The sequence below is a fragment of the Giraffa tippelskirchi genome, chromosome 6 (assembly GCF_054371585.1).
Source record: "Giraffa tippelskirchi isolate mGirTip1 chromosome 6, T2T-mGirTip1v1.2.pri, whole genome shotgun sequence".
Taxonomy (NCBI): domain Eukaryota; kingdom Metazoa; phylum Chordata; class Mammalia; order Artiodactyla; family Giraffidae; genus Giraffa; species Giraffa tippelskirchi.
In genome coordinates this window covers 43,999,695-44,018,874 of record NC_137280.1, presented here as the reverse complement: position 1 = coordinate 44,018,874, position 19,180 = coordinate 43,999,695, and the positions used below count along the sequence as shown (strand labels likewise).

The 19,180-nt window shown below is 39.2% G+C and overlaps 1 protein-coding gene and 1 non-coding gene across 5 annotated transcripts in view; both read right to left on the bottom strand.

The window, feature by feature from the left end:
* The window catches only part of NCOA2 (nuclear receptor coactivator 2), a 428,580-nt gene that overhangs the window by 298,133 nt on the left and 111,267 nt on the right, over positions 1–19,180 (bottom strand). The window lies entirely within an intron of this gene.
* Positions 1,041–1,146, bottom strand: LOC145511780 (U6 spliceosomal RNA). The gene has a single exon (XR_014058161.1). It is a non-coding gene; the product is annotated as a U6 spliceosomal RNA (small nuclear RNA).

Genomic DNA, 19,180 nt, shown 5'->3' with positions numbered 1-19,180 from the left:
CAGGAGACATGGGTTTGCTCCCTGGGCCAGGAAGATCCCCTGGAGTAGGAAATGGCAACCCACTCCAGTATTCTTGCCTGGAGAATTCTATGGACAGAGGGAGCAGACTACAGTCCATGGGGTCACCAAGAGTCAGACATGACTGAAGCGACTTAGCACACAGGCATCCTGTGTGCAGCTGAAAGTGAACTAACTCCTTAGAAGAGGAGCCAAAACCCTTGGGTGATGTTCACTCTTCTTGATATTCTTGTAACTTTATGATGTAAAGTTAACAATATTTAAATATTATGATTTAAAGTTAATACATTTTAGGGGCTACAATCCTGACGTTGCATACCTAAAGCCTGTGCTCTGAAACTAAAGAAGCCACTGCAATGACAAGCCCACACACCACAACGAAGAGTAACCCCCAGTCACCACAAGTAGAGAAAGCCCACGTGCAGCAACAGACACCCACCACTGCCAAAAAACAAAATGAATGAATAAATTTCAAAATAAAGGTAATACATTTTATATTATATGATAAGGGGATGGGGGAAGAAAACAAAAGGAGACAGACAGGTAGATACACACATACATACAGACACAAACATACACACAAGCATATTCATAGCAAAAGAAGAGCAAGAAATACTTGTAACAGTTACATCCTCATTTCTGTAACTGGTCACATGGTCATAGCTGGTATTGATAACTGTATTCTTCCACTACCCATTACATATTCCTTTCATCCTCACCAAGCAACTTGGCTGGTTGTGGTTCTTCTTTCTCTCTCTCTCTTTTTTTTTTAAACTGAGATAGAGTTGATATACAATATTATGTTTCAGGTATATGACCTGTTCGTGTACAGTGATACACAATTTTTCAAGGTTATATTCCATCCCTGGTTATTATGAAATATTGGCTATATTCCCAGTGCTCTATAGTATATTCTTGCAGCTGATTTATTTTATACATAGTAGTTTGTACATCTTCATCGCCTTCCCCCATCTTGCCCCTCCCCACCTTCCGCTCCTCACTGGTAACCACTAGTTTGTTCTAAAACTGTGGGACGCTTCATGAATTTGCGTGTCATGCTTGTGCAGGGCACATGTTAGTCTGCTCTGTATCATTCCAATTTTAATATTTGTACTGCTGAAGCAGCACTGTTTGTGGTTTTTTACCCAGTAGAGTGACCCAGGGAGCATCTGGGCCTTTAATAGAACTGCCTGAATTAGACTGTTGTAGTTTTCCATTGACGTTAACCCAGGTTATGTTACTAAGAGAAGCCCTAGCAGATCTCCTGAATTCTAGCCACACTCTTCCTTACCTCCATTGCTTGTAGCAGTTCAGTTTTCCCTTGGCAATGAGGATCAATTGCTCCAGCCATATAGTAACCTTCTTTTTTGCCTGTTAACTCAGAGGCTTGAGAAGCCCAAAGTGGCCAGGTAACAGTCTTCACTTCCAGTTCTTGGAATCACTGCTGCGTCCCTGGTGGATGCATTCCTCCCTTTGAAACTAAGACCTCTAGACCAGCAGAATTGATGGTCACAGGGACAGGAGGCAAAACTTTTGCCAGTGGATCACTAGAGGTAGTAGCGAGGGCTTCCCCTGCCACTTCCACTCCTTGATTCTTAGACCCACCCCCATGAATTCTGGCTATGAGGGAAATATAGCACCATAGCACTGATCACCAAGGTAGAGCACACACCACCTCCTGGAAAACCTGGCCTCAGTCCTGTAAAGTGGTGACCCTGAGCTGTTTTTGTATTTAACTTCGTCTTCAAAAGGACTTTCCACTATTCTGTCAAGCTAACTGCTTCGGGATGGTTGGAGAATAGAAATCGATGAGGAGGGACCAGTGACACACTTCATTTGTCAAGTGAGTTCTTCGTTCAGAAGTAATGTTGTGGAAAACCACAGTGGCGGATAGGACAGCCCATTCTGTGGCTACCAGTTCCCTTGGTTCCCCAGAGATTCTTGTCACTGCCCCGTGGGCTCATGTACAATGTAGTCATGGTGACAACATGGACTTCCATTAACCCAAGCCAACCTGGCTATGGCTACCAGAGAGCATCCAGTCAGCCAGCCTCAGAGACTAACACTGAGTCCCCAGTGTGGCGCCGTTCCCAGGGGGAGCAGTCAGCTCTCTGGTTGGCAGGTTGCTTACACTGGATCACTTCCATCATGGGAGGACCAGTGTTGGGTATTTTTGTTGTTGTTGTTTGTTTGGTTTTGGCTATGCTGCATGACTTGTGGCATCTTAGTTCCCCAACCAGGAATCGAACCTGAACCCCCAGCAGTGAAAGTACCAAATCCTAACCACTGGACTGCCAGGGAATTCCTTCTTTGCAATATTTTGTTTAAAAAATAAATAAATAAATAAATAAAATATATATATATAGTAATGAAACAGCAGTTATGACAGTCTAACTCAACCTTCTTTCGTGACCAAAAATCTAGTACTCTATTAATAATACAGTAGTTATAATAACCAAAAATGAAGAAGTCTTATTCATAAATTGCTATTGGCCTGCAATGTAGGAGACCCGGGTTTGATCCCTGGGTTGGGAAGATCCTCTGGAGAAGGAAATGGCCACCCACTCCAGTATTCTTGCCTGGAGAATTCCATGGACTGAGGAGCCTGGCAGGCTACAGTGCATGGGGTCACAAAGAGTCAGACATAACTGAGCGATTAACACAGACATAAACATACTATCAGCAATGAGGTACATCTGTAGTACTAAACTGAGTGCTATATTCAGTATGCTTTCCATCATACTGTTGTCAGTGCCAAGCTGAGAAATTTTGGATCCCCACAGGAATAATTTCAAGATTTCTTATAGTATGGTGGAATTTTATAGGATTTTATAAAGAACAAGATAACCAGATTCTTTACTGAGTAAATTCTCCCAGTGTGTTTGGCTTGATTTCACTGTTGGCTTTTCTTTGATCTTTACTAGGTTTTTCATGCTAAATTTTAAATAAGAACATTTTTGCAATTCTTTAAGAAGTTTTATTTCCAGTCTGCTCCCTCCTAAAATTGTTTTTCAAATGAAACAAAATGATGTATTTTATACAGCATATTTTAAATAAATAATAAGCAGATTTTTTTGGTAATAGCATGTATTTTCCAGTCTCATTCTATTATACACAGTACTCTGCTTTTATTTTTCTTCTCTTTAAAATATCATTAACTTGTGATATTCTTAAATATACTTGAACTCTATTTTGGAATGATTATGGTTTCTTCACGAGACATTCTTGAGTTTTTTTGCTCTTTTTCCTTTTCTACAAATTGTTTCTGTTCTACTCTTGGTCTGTCCCACTGGCCCTTTATCATATATTTTTATTGCTTGTTTACTTTTAATGTAACTCTATTAACTATCATTTCCTTCAATTCTGAATGATTTTAAGAAAAATCTATCAATATGAGTTTTTCTTTTTTATACTAATGTTTGTGTGCATGCATGCTCAGCTGTGTCTGACTCTTTATGACTCTATGGACTACAGCCCACCAGGCTCCTCTGTACATGGGATTCCCTAGGCAAGAATACTGAAGTGGGTAGCCATTTCCTCCTCCAGGGGATCTTCCCAAACCAGGGATCGAACTCACATGTCCTGCTTTGGCAGGTGGATTCTTTGCCACTGAGCCACTTGAACTAGTCTTTGTCATTTCAAGGCCTTCTCAAATTTGACTTCAACTTTAAACAACTTTCCATTTTCTATTGATAGAACTGTGGTGTTGGTCTACACACATAACTTATATAGTGTTTCACTTATAACTTCCAACTGAACAAGAATTATTATCGTTTTTTAACTTGGTTTCGATATAATACATACATACACGACTCTATCATACCACAGATGGCACTCCCTCATATTTACTAGAGCACTTTTTTTCCTACTAGTAGATAATAAGCCCCCTGAAAACAAGGAGCATATGTCAACCTCTAGTGTCTGGCACAGTGTAGGTTTTTAATGAATGAAGAATAAATGAATAAATGAATGAATGAAAACCATTAGTTGTATAATTTCAGGGATCTCTTCCAAAAAAATACTTCCCCTGTCAGCCAACTGGACTTATTTTAAAGCAAAAATATCCTTAGAAAAATACACTCATTTTAACCTATTCATCCAAGGCAGAAGTTGTCAATCCTGCTTGAGGAAGAGAACCACATGCTCATCCCAATAAAAATAAATTAGGAGCTCCTACGTGATTCTAAGGGCTTCCCTGGTGGCTCAGATGGTAAAGAATCCTGAAATGCGGGAGACCTGGGTTCAATCCCTGGGTTGAGAAGATCCCCTGGAGGAGGACAACCCACTTCAGTATTCTTGCCTGGAGAATCCCCGGGGACAGAGGATCCTGGTGGGCTACAATCCATAATGTCACAAAGAGCAGGACACGACTTAGTGACTGAGCGCATCACAGTGCAGGTGATTCTAAAGTGCAGGCAAGGTTGAGAACTGCTAGGCTAAGACAGAAATAACTGATAACTGGCAGGTTCTAAGGTACAAGGAAAGAAGAAAATTAGGATCCTAATGACTTGGGGAGAGAAGTTCTTTGTTGGAGGCAGGGCTTGAGGGGCAAGGAGTTTGCAATGAGCCTAACTCATCCTCCAAGAGGCTGGAGGTGGCTGGAGAGAGAGAGGTAGTTTTAAAAGTATCTATCGTCTTGAAAAATTAAGAGGAAGAGATTATAAGTCCTTTTTAAAGAGGTAAACTTTGAAGAGGAAGGAATTTAAAATTTAAATTTAAAAATGAAGTCAGAGATTCCAACAATTGCTAATAAAAGGACCCTTTGAGTTTCTTGGGCTTTCTACAAAAATACTCCCCAGGCTCACAAATACTGCAGGCAGACTGCTTATACAGATGAAAAGAAGAATCTAAAGAATAAATGTTGACATAGCAGAGCTTGAGAGAAGAAAAACTGTTGTAAAGAATTAGTAGTCCCCAATTTGTGTCTATATTATAATTACAACAACATAGAAACTATATGTGAATATGTTTTATTTTATTTTTACTACTTATTTATCCGTTTACTTAGGCTGTACCACGTGGCTTGCAGGATGTTATTTCACCAACCAGGGATTGAACCCATGCCCTCAGTGAGAGCACTGAGTCCTAACCATCAGACAACCAGGGAACTCCCAATCATGTGTGACTATGGATTGAACAAGAAAAGAAGAGTGATGATGTTAGACAACTGGCATGTTGAGGTGTATTGAACTTGAAGCTTGAAGTTCTAGTTCCTACTTTACTGTTAATCTGCTGTGCTTCCTTAGGCAGGTGTATTCACTTCTCTGGGGCTCAATTTCCTGACCTGAAAATTGAAAGCCTCAACTAAATCAGTGTTTCTTGCAAGGTTTCTCTAAAAAGAGTAAATAAATGCAGCCCCAAGATCAATAAGGGGGAGGCTGAAGCACCCTCTGTAAGTCCAATTTTTGTTGAAGTCTCCTATTTTGTTTTAAAAGTCCACATCCCAGTATGTGAATTGCATCTCAGTTAAACAGTTTTTTTTCCCCAAAAGTTCATGTACTTTATATTCTTTAGTCTTTGTGTTTTTTTTTCTTTTAAATACAGCTGAGCTTGTATTGTATTTTATACTCTGTTTTTTTTCATGAAGTATTATATCTTTCACATTTTATATATGTCATTAAAATGTTGTCCCTTTTCTCTTCATAGCTTTCCAATATTCCATCATATGACTGTATTATAATGCATTACTGTCTCCTAATTTGGGATATTCACATTACAGTACAGTGTGTTTCTGCCACCAAGCTGCCTTAATTCCAGTCTGCTTGGATCTGTGAAGAGCCTGAGATTTCTTTATAGTTTCTAATTGAATCCTCTGAAGTACAGAGCTTGGAAAATGAAAAAAATTTTTTTCTCTTATTGCTGCCATGTGTGAAGTGGTCTCTTGGTGACGTAAGTTGTAATTCATTCTTTCTTGAGATCTCACTGCTAAAAGTGGGGAAGAAACTAACGCTTACTGAATCTGGACTGTTTTTGTAAAGGTTATTACAGGTCATCCACCCAGTGAGGTAATGAATATCCCACTTCATGTAATAATAAGCTGAGACTGAAACGATTGGGCTGACTGACTAACGATGTGCAGTACCTGCAATTAAATTGGATCTGATCTTCCCCAGATCTGTTCCAGGCCATCCTGTTCACCACACTTTGAATCCACAGCAGTAAGAGAGGGAGCATAGCCACCTCTGCACTTCCCTCTGTTGGCTCTTTTTTTCTTTTTTAATTGAACTGTATTTCATTGTCAATATTATATTTGTTTCAGGTGTACAACACAGTGATTTAATATTTTTAAAGATTATATTCCATTTAAAGTTGGGCTTCCCTGGTGTTTCAGATGGTAAAGAATCTGTCTGCAATGCAGGAGGCCTGGGTTCAATCCCTAAGTCAGGAAGATCCCCTGGAGAAGGAAATGGTTACCCATTCCAGTATTCTTGCCTGGGAAACCCATGACAGAGGAGCCTGGTGGTTACACTCCATGGTGTTGCAAAGAGTCAGACATGACTGAGTGACAAACACTAAACACTAACATCAGTTCAGTTCAGTAGCTCAGTTGTGCCCAACTCTTTGCGACCCCATGGACTGCAGCATGCCAGGCCTCCCTGTCCATCACCAACTCCTGGCGCTTGCTCAAACACATGTCCATAGGGATTTAATACTTTTATAGACTATATTCAGTTTAAAGTTATTAAAAAATAATGGCTGTATTCCTTGTGCTGTACAATTTGTCAGAATATGGTCCACTGGAGAAGGGCATGGCAAACCACTTCAGTATTCTTGCCTTGAGAACCCCATGAACAGTATGAAATGGCAAAAAGATAGGACAACGAAAGATGAATTCCCCAGGTCAGTAAGTGCCCAGTATGCCACTGGAGATCAGTGGAGAAATAACTCCAGAAAGAATGATGGGATGGAGCCAAAGCAAAAACGATACCCAGCTGTGGATGTGACTGGTGATAGAAGCAAAGTCCAATGCTATAAAGAGCAATATTGCATAGGAATCTGGAATGTTAGGTCCATGAATCAAGGCAAATTGGAAGTGGTCAAACAGGAGATGACAAGAGTAAACATTGACATTCTAGGAATTGGTGAACTAAAATGGACTGGAATGGGTGAATTTAACTCAGATGACCATTATATCTACTACTGTGGGCAAGAATCCCTTAGAAGAAATGGAGTAGCCATCGTGGTCAACAAAAGAGTCCAAAATGCAGTACTTGGATGCAATCTCAAAAATGATAGAATGATCTCTGTTTGTTTCCAAGGCAAACCATTCAATATCACAGTAATCCAAGTCTATGCCCCGACCAGTAACGCCGAAGAAGCTGAAGTTGAACGGTTCTATGAACACCTACAAGACCTTCTAGAACTAACACCCCAAAAAGATGTCCTTTTCATTATAGGGGACTGGAATGCAAAAGTACGAAGTTAGGAAACACCTGGCGTAACAGGCGAATTTGGCCTTGGAGTACAGAATGAAGCAGGGCAAAGGTTAATAGAGTTTTGCCAAGACAACGCACTGGTCATAGCAAACATCCTATTCCAACAACACAAGAGAAGACTCTACACGTGGACATCACCAGATGGTCAACACTGAAATCAGATTGATTATATTCTTTGCAGCCAAAGAAGGAGAAGCTCTATACAGTCAGCAAAAACAAGACTGGGAGCAGACTGTGGCTCAGATCATGAACTGCTTATTGCCAAATTCAGACTTAAATTGAAGAAAGTAGGGAAAACCACTAGTCCATTCAGGTATAACCTAGATCAAATCCCTTATGAGTATACAGTGGAAGTGACAAATAGATTTAAGGGACTAGATCCGATAGACAGAGTGCCTGATGAACTATGGACAGAGGTTCGTGACATTGTACAGGAGACAGGGATCGACACCATCCCCATGGAAAAGAAATGCAAAAAAGCAAAATGGCTGTCTGAGGAGGCCTTACAGATAGCTGGGAAGAGAAGAGAAGCGAAAAGCAAAGGAGAAAAGGAAAGATATTCCCATCTGAATGCAGAGTTCCAAAGAATAGCAAGGAGAGATAAGAAAGCCTTCCTCGGTGATCAATGCAAAGAAATAGAGGAAAACAACAGAATGGGAAACAGTAGAGATCTCTTCAAGAAAATTAGAGACACCAAGGGAACTTTTCATGCAAAGATGGGCTCGATAAAGGACAGAAATGGAAGGGACACAACTGAGCGACTGAACTGAACTGAACTGAAACTATATTCAATTTAAAGTTATTAAAAGATAATGGCTATATTCCTTGTGCTGTACAATTTGTCCTTATTGTTAATTTTTTTATTCATAGGAGTTTTTACCTGTTAATCACCATCTCCTATCTTCCCTCAACCTCTTTTCTTCTCCTTATCTGGTAACCACTAGCTTTTTCTCTAGTCTGTGAGTCTCTTTCTGTTTTGTTATATACATTTGTCTGTTTTATTTTTAAGATTTCACCTGTAACTGTTAACATAGAGCACTTGTCTTTTCCATCTACCTTATTTCACTGAGTTTAATAAGTTTAATACCCTCCTAGGTAAACTGCTTTTTTGCATCTGTCAGCAATAAAGGACAGAAACGGTATGGACCTAACAGAAGCAGAAGATAGTAAGAAGAGGTGGCAAGATACACAGGAAAACTACACAAAAAAGATCTTCATGACCCAGATAATCACGATGATGTGATCACTCACCTAGAGCCAGACATCCTGGAATGTGGGTCAAGTGGTCCTTAGGAAGCATCACTACGAACAAAGCTAGTGGAGGTAATGGAATTCCAGTTGAGCTATTTCAAATCCTAAAAGATGATGCTGTGAAAGTGCTGCACTCAATATGCCAGCAAATATGCAAAACTCAGCAGTGGCCACAGGACTGGAAAAGGTCAGTTTTCATTCCAATCCCAAAGAAAGACAATGCCAAAGAATGTTCAAACTACTGCACAATTGTACTCATATAACTCGCTAGTAAATTAATGTTCAAAATTCTCCAAGCCAGGCTTCAACAGTACATGAACCGTGAATTTCCAGGTGTTCAAGCTGGATTTAGAAAAGGCAGAGGAACCAGAGATCAAATTGCCAACATCTGCTGGATCATTGAAAAAGCAAGAGGGTTCCAGAAAAATATCTATCTCTGCTTTATTGACTATACCAAAGCCTTTGACTGTGTGGATCACAACAAACTGTGGAAAATTCTTAAAGAGATAGGAATACTAGACCACCTGACCTTCCTCCTGAGAAATCTGTATGCTTTATTGACTATGCCAAAGCCTTTGACTGTGTGGATCACAATAAACTGTGGAAAATTCTGAAAGAGATGGGAATACCAGACCGTCTGACCTGTCTCTTGAGAAACCTGTATGCAGGTCAGGAAGCAACAGTTAGAACTAGACATGGAGCAACAGACTGGTTCCAAATCAGGAAAGGAGTACGTCAAGGCTGTATTTTGTCACTCTGCTTGTTTAACTTATATGCAGAGTACATCATGAGAAACGCTGGGCTAGAGGAAGCACAAGCTGAAATCAAGATTGCCGGGAGAAATATCAATAACCTCAGATATGCAGATGACATCCTTATGTCAGAAAGTAAAGAAGAACTAAAGAGCCTCTTGATGAAAGTGAAAAAGGAGAGTGAAAAGTTGGCTTAAAGCTCAACGTTCAGGAAACTAAGATCATGGCATCTGGTCCCATCACTTCATGGCAAATAGATCGGGAAACAGTGGAAACAGTGACAGACTTTATTTTGGGGGGCTCCAAAATCACTGTGGATGGTGATTACAGCCATGAAATTAAAAGACGCTTGCTCCTTGGAAGAAAAACTATCACCAACCCAGACAGCATCTTAAAAAGCAAAGACAATGCAAGGGACACTAGTTTGATCCCTGGTCTGGGAAGATCCCACAAGCCATGGTGCCACTGAGCCCCTGTACTGCCACAACTACTGAAGCCCTCGATCCCTACAGCCCATGCTCTGCAACAAGAGAAGCCATGGTGATGAGAAGCTCACTCACACCAACCAGACAAAGCTCAAGAACAGCAATGAAGACTCAGCACAGCCAAAAATAATAAATAAATAATTTTTTAAAAATAAATAAACCCAGCAGATAATATGGTCTGGCTTCAAGTTAATGATATGCACTGTGGACTCTTCAATATCTGGCATGCTAAAAACTGGAACGCTTCAGCGTGCAGCTCTTTTATCTATCCAGTTATCATTATTTGATATGAGTTTCTGAAGGGCAGAGTCCATGACTGTGCATCTATTTGTCTTTTCATTTCTTGTGCCTAGTCCTGTGCCTAGCATGTCATAAGATGCCTAAATACAGTTGGAATGAATGATGAATGAAAACGGTCACAAGGATAAGACATTGCAAAATTCTGAATTAGTCTTTAAACCATTAACGAGAGCCAGAATTACATTCAGTGTGTCTCATATTCTAATTATGTGACTATTGTTAATCTGATATCATGTCAAATGGTAAGTTCACAATTAAATGTGATAGTCTTATTTCCCCACACAGCTGAAAATTAATTTATTGACATGTCATTAGATGGCAGATCCAGTGTTAATATTTTTATAGATGTCCTTGAAAGTAATAATAAATACTTTCAGTTTTCAGTGGAAAAATCAAGAGCATTTCATTAAAATAGAGAAACTGATGAAGCTAGAAATAGAATAAAAATTAACCTGAGACATATAACTTTAAAAAAGATTAAGATACTATCAAATATAGAATCATATCTGAGTGTAAGTAGTGAAGTATTCACACATGAATGCTTTACTCAAATTGAATATATAAAGTTCCATACTTTCTTTTTATCCATTAATCTTACATCTCTGTTTAAAAGCAGTTAATTTTTTTGCAGATTAATTTTCTTTTAGTATGAATACTCAAACTACCGTACAATTGCACTCATCTCACATGCTAGTAAAGTAATGCTCAAAATTCTCCAAGCCAGGCTTCAACAATACATGAATCGTGAACTTCCAGATGTTCAAGCTGGTTTTAGAAAAGGCAGAGGAATCAGAGATCAAATTGCCAACATCTGCTGGATCATCAAAAAAGCAAGAGAGTTCCAGAAAAACATCTATTTCTGCTTTATTGACTATGCCAAAGCCTTTGACTGTGTGGATCACAATAAACTGTGGAAAATTCTGAAAGAGATGGGAATACCAGACCGTCTGACCTGTCTCTTGAGAAACCTGTATGCAGGTCAGGAAGCAACAGTTAGAACTGGACATGGAACAACAGACTGGTTCCAAATAGGAAAAGGAGTATGTCAAAGCTGTATATTGTCACCCTGATTATTTAACTTATATGCAGAGTACATCATGAGAAATGCTGGGCTGGAAGAAACACAAGCTGGAATCAAAATTGCTGGGAGAAATATCAATAACCTCAGATATGCAGATGACACCACTCTTATGTCAGAAAGTGAAGAAGAACTAAAGAGCCTCTTGATGAAAGTGAAAGAGGAGAGTGAAAAAGTTGGCTTAAAGCTCAACATTCAGAAAACTAAGATCATGGCATCTGGTCCCATCACTTCATGGGAAATGGATGGGGAAACAGTGCAAACAGTATCAGACTTTATTTTTGGGGGCTCCAAAATCACTGCAGATGGTGATTGCAGCCATGAAATTAAAAGATGCTTACTCCTTGAAAGGAAGGTTATGACCAACCTAGACAGCATATTGAAAAGCAGAGACATTACTCTGCCAACAAAGGTCTGTCTAGTCAAGGCTATGGTTTTTCCAGTAGTCATGTATGGATGTGAGAGTTGGACTGTGAAGAAAGCTGAGCGCCAAAGAATTGATGCTTTTGAACTGTGGTGTTGGAGAAGACTCTTGAGAGTTCCTTGGACTGCAAGGAGATCCAACCAGTCCATCCTAAAGGAGATCAGTCCTGGGTGTTCATTGGAAGGACTGATGTTGAAGCTGAAACTCCAATACTTTGGCCACCTCGTGAGAAGAGTTGACTCATTGGAAAAGACCCTGATGCTGGGAAGGTTTGGGGGCAGGAGGAGAAGGGGACGACAGAGGATGAGATGGCTGGGTGGCATCACCGACTCGATGGACATGGGTTTGGGTAGACTCCGGGAGTTGGTGATGGACAGGGAGGGGCTTGCTGCGATTCGTGGGGTCATAAAGAGTTGGACACAACTGAGCGACTGAACTGAACTGAACTGAACTGATGAATACTTTCACTGGTTAGCAAAATACTGTCATGTTAGCTATACATTCTGGTACTAAAAGCCAAAAAAAGTAGCTCGACAATCTGTTCCTTGAATGTTTGGAAAAAATTCTTACAAACTCTCCTAGTGTTCTAAGATGAATAGTTATTTCCCACAATTTGGACAAACAGGTATGCTTTCCCCCTCCCCAGGCCCTTGTTCTTTTTCCCTTCAACTTACTGCAGCAAACTATTTATTCCAAAAGTTGGCTGGAGAATAAAGATGCCACATGGACAGCCACATGACCACAAATTTAATGACATGCATATGAAACTTCAGCATCACATCAAACCAGTCTCTGTATAGGATATCAAACCTAGCCGGGCACAGCCAGGTGTTCTGTCTTCTCCAGCTTGCTGAGTGACGTATAGAAAACTGTCATGAGGGAATTTCTTGGCATGCATGTGGTATGGGCAAAAAAAGTCACAAATATCTATCACAAGAGCCAGTTTACCTAAACCTTCCCGTACTAAGGATTTTTTTAGTGAAAATGGAGAAAGTCTAAGATGTTCAATATTTTATTTATTTATTTTGGCCAAGCAGCATATGGGATCTTTGTTCCCTGATCGGAAGTCAAACCCACTTCCTCTGCATTGGAAGCATGAAGCCTTAACCACTGGACCATCAGGGAAATCCCGAAGAGCTTTAATATTTTAAATAAAATATACTTTCATATGTGATTAAATAACATAAAAATATGGGTAAAATAGCAGTAAAACTAACATAGTTCTCACATAGGATGATAAGAATGTGGTATTTTTTTCCCCTTAAAGAATATGATATCTTTCCCCTCAAAGTTTTCTTAAGAATCCCTTTGTTGGAGTTCAGGATTGTTAAGTGCTAGCCACCCATTCTCCTTACTTGGCCCTGCAATAAACCTTTTCTGCTCCAAAAAACAAATAAACCCCCCAAAATTAAATAACTTTGCTGCAATACTCTGTGGGGACCTAAATGAGAAGGAAATCTTAAAAAGAGTGGATATATTTGCATACATATGACTGATTCACTTTGCTATACAGTAGAAACTAGAACAACATTCTAAAGCAACTGTACTCCAATAAAAATTAATTTACAAAAAACAATACCTTTGCTGTTGTACATATAAAACTTCTTTAATGAAAACACTATGCTTCTCAAAATCTTTAATTTCCAAGTGTTCTACTGTCTGTGATGGAAGACAGGAACTTGGTTGAGAGGTTTGCCTGAAGCAAGGCCGCATAGCAACTATTCTTATTCTGTAGGGCAAATCACTCAGCAAGCAGCATGCCCTCTGCATGGCATCTATCATGTGTCATGTCAAAATCATTTGCTTTAAAAACATAAAGTCTAGAATAAAGATATCACTAGGGGACTTCCTTGGTGGCCCAGTGATTAAGAATCCACCTTCCAATGCATGGGATGTGTGTTCAATCCCTTTTTGGGGAAGTAAGATCCCACATGCTGGGGGTTGGGGGAGAATAAGTAAGCCCTAACACTGGTATGAAGACCCAGTGCAGCCAAATTAAAGGGGGGAAAAAAAGATATATATATATATATATATATATTACTATATTTCATTAACTTACTATGGGAAATTAAAATATATGTCATACATGATTTTCAGTCTAAAGTAAGAAAAATAAGGGCTTCTTTTTGATTAATGTCAGTATTTAATCATTTTGGATTCTTTCCATTTCAAAACCTTAACAATTTCAAAATTCCAATTTGCTATTTTACTGTCTTACCCAAAGCAAGTTCAGCTGGGTCAAGCTAAGTACAAAACACATTCATTCATCTTAAGGAATTACAAACACATGATTTTAAGATGTTTTATTGTAATACTACTACAAGCTCAGTTTTCCCATTTGTATTTGAAGCTAGATTAAAATTATGTGTCTGGCAACTGGGATATGAGGGTAACACCAGCCTCTCAGATTGCTGCTACCAAATGCCATCTCTCTGCTGGGGGAGCATGACTGTCCCATTGGTGACAAGAAGAACTTGTCAATTAAGAACTTGTCAATTAACTTTCAATTAAGCAGAACTACTTCAATATGCTCCTGTAAGAAAACAAAAGAGCTGTAAGTATGTTACTATTTTACTTAAATTATGCATCTTTCTTTCTACTCCCTTACCTTCCTCTCCTTCATCTTTTCTTTCTTTCTTTCTTATTTTTTTAAAATTTATTTATTTATTTTTGGCTGTGTTGGATCTTCAGTTCAGTTCATTTCAGTTCAGTCGCTCAGTCGTGTCCGACTCTTTGCCACCCCATGAACTGCAGCACGCCAGGCCTCCCTGTCCGTCACCAACTCCTGGAGCCTACCCAAACTCATGTCCAGTGAGTCGATGATGCCATCCAACCATCTCATCCTCTGTTGTCCCCTTCTCCTTCTGCCCTTAATCTTTCCCAGCATTGGGGCCTTTTCAGATGAGTCAGCTCTTCGCATCAGGTGGCCAAAGTATTGGAGTTTCAGCTTCAACATCAGTCCTTCCAATGAACATCCAGGACTGATCTCCTTTAGGATAGACTGGTTGGATCTCCTTGCAGTTCAAGGGACTCTCAAGAGTCTTCTCCAACACCACAGTTCAAAAGCATCAGTTCTTCGGTGCTCAGCTTTCTTTATAGTCCAACTCTCACATCCATATATAACCACTGGAAAAACCATAGCCTTGAGTAAACTGATCTTTTTGGCAAAGTAATGTCTCTGCTTTTTAATATGCTGTCTAGGTTGGTCATAACTTTCCTTCCAAGGAGTAAGCGTCTTTAATTTTAATGGCTGCAATCACCATCTGAAGTGATTTTGGAGCCTAAAAAAATAAAGTCAGCCACTGTTTACAGTGTTTATCCATCTATTTGCCATGAAGTGATGGGACCAGATGCCATAATCTTAGTTTTCTAAATGTTGAGCTTTAAGCCAACTTTTTCACTCTCCTCTTTCACTTTCATCAAGAGGCTCTTTAGTTCTTCTTCACTTTCTGCCATAAGGGTGGTGTCATCTGCATCTTCATCGCTGCACTTTTCTCTAGTTGTGGAGAGCAGGGGCCACTCTCTAGTTGCAGTACTCAGGCCTCTCTTTGTGGTGACATCTCTTGCTGTGGAGCACGGGCTCTACAGCCGACAGACCCCAGTTGTTACAGCACGTAGGCTCAATAGTTGTAGCTCCAGGGCTCCAGAGCGCAGGCTCAACAGTCGTGGCACATGGGCTTAGTTGCTCCTTGACATGTGGGATCTTCCCAGATCAGGGTTCAAATCCGTGTCTTCTGCATTGGCAGGCAGATTCTTTACCACTGAGCCACCAGGGAAGTACATTTTTCTTTCTTATTTTTAAACTATTCTTCTTTCAAGACTGAAGTCACTTAATATACATATGGGGCAATTTCTCTCAGAGTTGTGATCACAGACTCATCCTTAAGAATCTTGTTTGACATTTCATTCTCTTAATATACAGGGACAGACTTACATTTATTAAATGTGAATAATGGGAAATATGAAACAAGTGTAATTAATCTTAAGTGGTGAGTATAAAAAATAATAAATATAAGGTTTTAAATTTTAATCATCAACCAGAAGAACAAAAAGTTTAAGACTGATATCATAAAGATATCAGCAGAAGATGGCTTGTAATCTCAAAACAATGTATGATTGTAGTACATTAAAAGTTTTTTGGGTTAAAAGTTCTTTGATTTTGCATTTAAAAAAATAAGTGAAGTGAAGTCACTCAGTTGTGTCCGGCTCTTTGCGACCCCATGGATTGCAGCATACCAGGCTTCTGATTCCATGGGATTTTCTAGGCAAGAGTACTGGAGTGGGTTGCCATTGCCTTCTCCAAAGGATCTTCCCGCCCAGGGGTCAAACTTGGGTCTCCCACATTGTAGGCGATGCTTTTAAAGTCTGAGCCACCAGGGAAGTCTTTAAAAAAAGATTTATTTAAAAAAATAAAATACCACCAAAAAATGAGGTAAAAAGGAAAACCTCTTACTCCCTCGAGGATAATGGCATAAAATCACAGTCACTTGATAATTACTTTAATAATTACCTTTACTTTTATGATAGAACTATTTTTTTTTTAAATAATTATTTATTTATTTGGCTGTGCCCAGTCTTAGTTGCAGTACACAGGATCTTTAGTTTCGGCATGTGGGATATAGTTTCCTGACCAGGGATGCAGTCTTAGCCACTGGACTACCAGGGAAGTCCATAATTTTGTTTTTGTTTTTTACAACTTTATTAAGGGATGCACTTCTCTGGTGGCTTAGTTGGTAAAGAATCTACCTGCAATGAGGGAGACCTGGGTGAGATTCCTGGGTTAGGAAGATCCCCTGGAGGAGGGCATGGCAACCCACTCCAGTATTCTTGCTTGGAGAATCCCCATGGACAGAGGAGTTGGACACGACTGAGCAACTAAACACAGTATATTAAGGGATATTGACACACAAGAAAACACATTATGATTGATGTGTACAGTTAGATAAGCTGTGACATGTGTATTTCCTTGAAACTACCACTTTGATGAAGCCTGAACAGATCCTTCACCTCCTCGAGTTTCTTTGTGCCCCTTGACGATTCCTTCTTTTGCTTCCTACCCAATCAACCACCCTCTTTTCTTGGGGCAACCACTGATGTGCTTGCTATCACGGTAGGTCAGTCGGCATCCACCAGTAATTTTTTCCAGGACTCCAGCAGGTTTGCCCTTATATGAAATGTATAGTATGATCAGCCCCACCATGTCCACGGATCCTGCATCCTTGGATACGAGTGTTGACTGTACTTTTAATAATCTATAACTGACCTAAAATCCTTTCCGCTCATTTTAAAAAAGGATTTTTTTTCCTAACTGGAAGAAAAAGTAATAATGCCAGAGTGAGGCAGATGATACACAGGTCACTAGAAAGCACTCTGAACTGAGTAATGATTTTGCAGATTATTTTTCATATTCCACAGCCTAATGCTAATTGGATTAAAGAGTCGAGAATCCAGGAAATGAAGTAAAAGAGATGTGTTGATTTAAATAAATAGGGTGATTTTTTTCCTGTCTCATCTGTCAGCTTATTTCTAATTAATAAATAGATTTTCAAAAGTTGGCCCAAAATGGAGATCTCCACTGACGAATGTTCAAATAAACTGTATGTTTCTTGAGAAAAAAAAAAGAAAAGCTGCTACATGTTGGAGTTCTACATCAATAATAAAATAAAGTGAACTGTGGATGTAACATTAAAATACCACCTATACTCTTTCTTATGAAAATATAAATTTATTCTAACATATTATGACAACATGTCAAAATTATGTTTGCATATAAGATTGGCTGAGGATGCTGAAACTATAGCAGTTGAATTGTGGTGGTTTGTAGACTTATGTGTATACTTTGCATTTTGTTTTTAATTAAATAAATATGTCAGTAATGAATATGTGTAATTTATTTCTACCTCTTTCTACTTTACATTATTCAGTTGTACTTGGAGATATGCTTCCTCATTTTGAGTGTTTCTGTAAGACGCGGTATCTCCAGTAAACTTAATACTTCATTTTTTAAACAACACATTTTTCATTCTCTTGACATCACCAAATGAAAATGCTGTATATTGGAACATAAAACAAAAAGAGACCTAAGTTAGTTGGAATTATAATATATGTAGCACTAATGCTACATATTGATTACCACAAGGGTGTTGCTTTTTACCACTGCAACTCGTTAGCTATTTCTATAAGTAGCAGAAATACAGTATTTGTGAAAAGTGGTTGGACTAAAATGCTTTCATGTGGTGAATGCCTATTCCACACTCTCATAAAGCAAATTAATTAGCTTTTCATACAAATGGAGTATTAGTTATTTCAGCTATGTGTATTTCAATTCTTGAAAATTCTTAGGTAATTTTAATATACATAAATCTTTGTAGACAACATAGCCTAATCTATATTTTATGCATTGACTTGTATATGAATTTTAGTTAAAATATGTTCCAAATAGCCTATTAGTTCCAACCACTGTTTGCATAGTTTTGAAAGATATAGCAGTGACCAAGCTGATTTGCTGAAATGTTTTCATTTATATACTTCTGATTTAAAAGACATAGAGGCCTCCACAAATGTATTCATATGTTTCAACACATTTCTGAATACTCTGAACAGAGCACCAGACTTGAAATAAAGTTGCAGTCAAAGAAAACAATAAGCGGCCAATGGGAGTGTGCCCTGAATGGGGGCGTGCATAGGTAGGGAGAAAATAAACACGAACCAGGGGTTGATAAACATGAGTGTAGATGGGTAGATGGATAAAGTCCTGTATCACTACTGCAATTACCCTACTTCCTAATGTGTGCTCAGTTGCTCAGTTGTGTCTGACTCTGTGATCCCATGCACTGTATCCTGCCAGGCTCCTCTGTCCATGGGCTTTTCCAGGCAAGAATACTGCAGTGGGCTGCCTTTCCCTTCTCCAGGCGATCTTACCAACCCAGGGATTGAACCCAAGTCTCCTGCAGCTCCTGCATTGGCAGGTGGATTCTTTCACCACTGAGCCACTTGGCCTTCCCAACTTGCTAATACTGATAATTGAAAGAATGCAGCAAGTCCAATTGTATCACTAGTTTCAAATTTGGTAACAATTTTCCTGACAGTTGAGAACAAGATAGATAGTTCTGATTTACAATACAATGTTTTGTTTTTGGCCACACTAAGTGTCATGAGGGATCTTACTTCCCTGACCAGGAATCGAACTAGTCCTTGATTCTTAACAACTGGATTGCCAGGGAAGGGCCAGTATTGATTTACAAATGAAATATTTCTGTAACTCTGGCACAATGGGAAATACAGGAATTTTTTTTTTAAAGCAGGTATGATTAGCTCTTTTTTTTTTTTTTAAAGATATGATGAATTTCTCTACAGGATTTTAGAAGACAAGTTCTTCATTCCAGACTGGCACTAGGCCAAGTAAAGGTCACACCTCTCAACTCAGAAAATCCTGG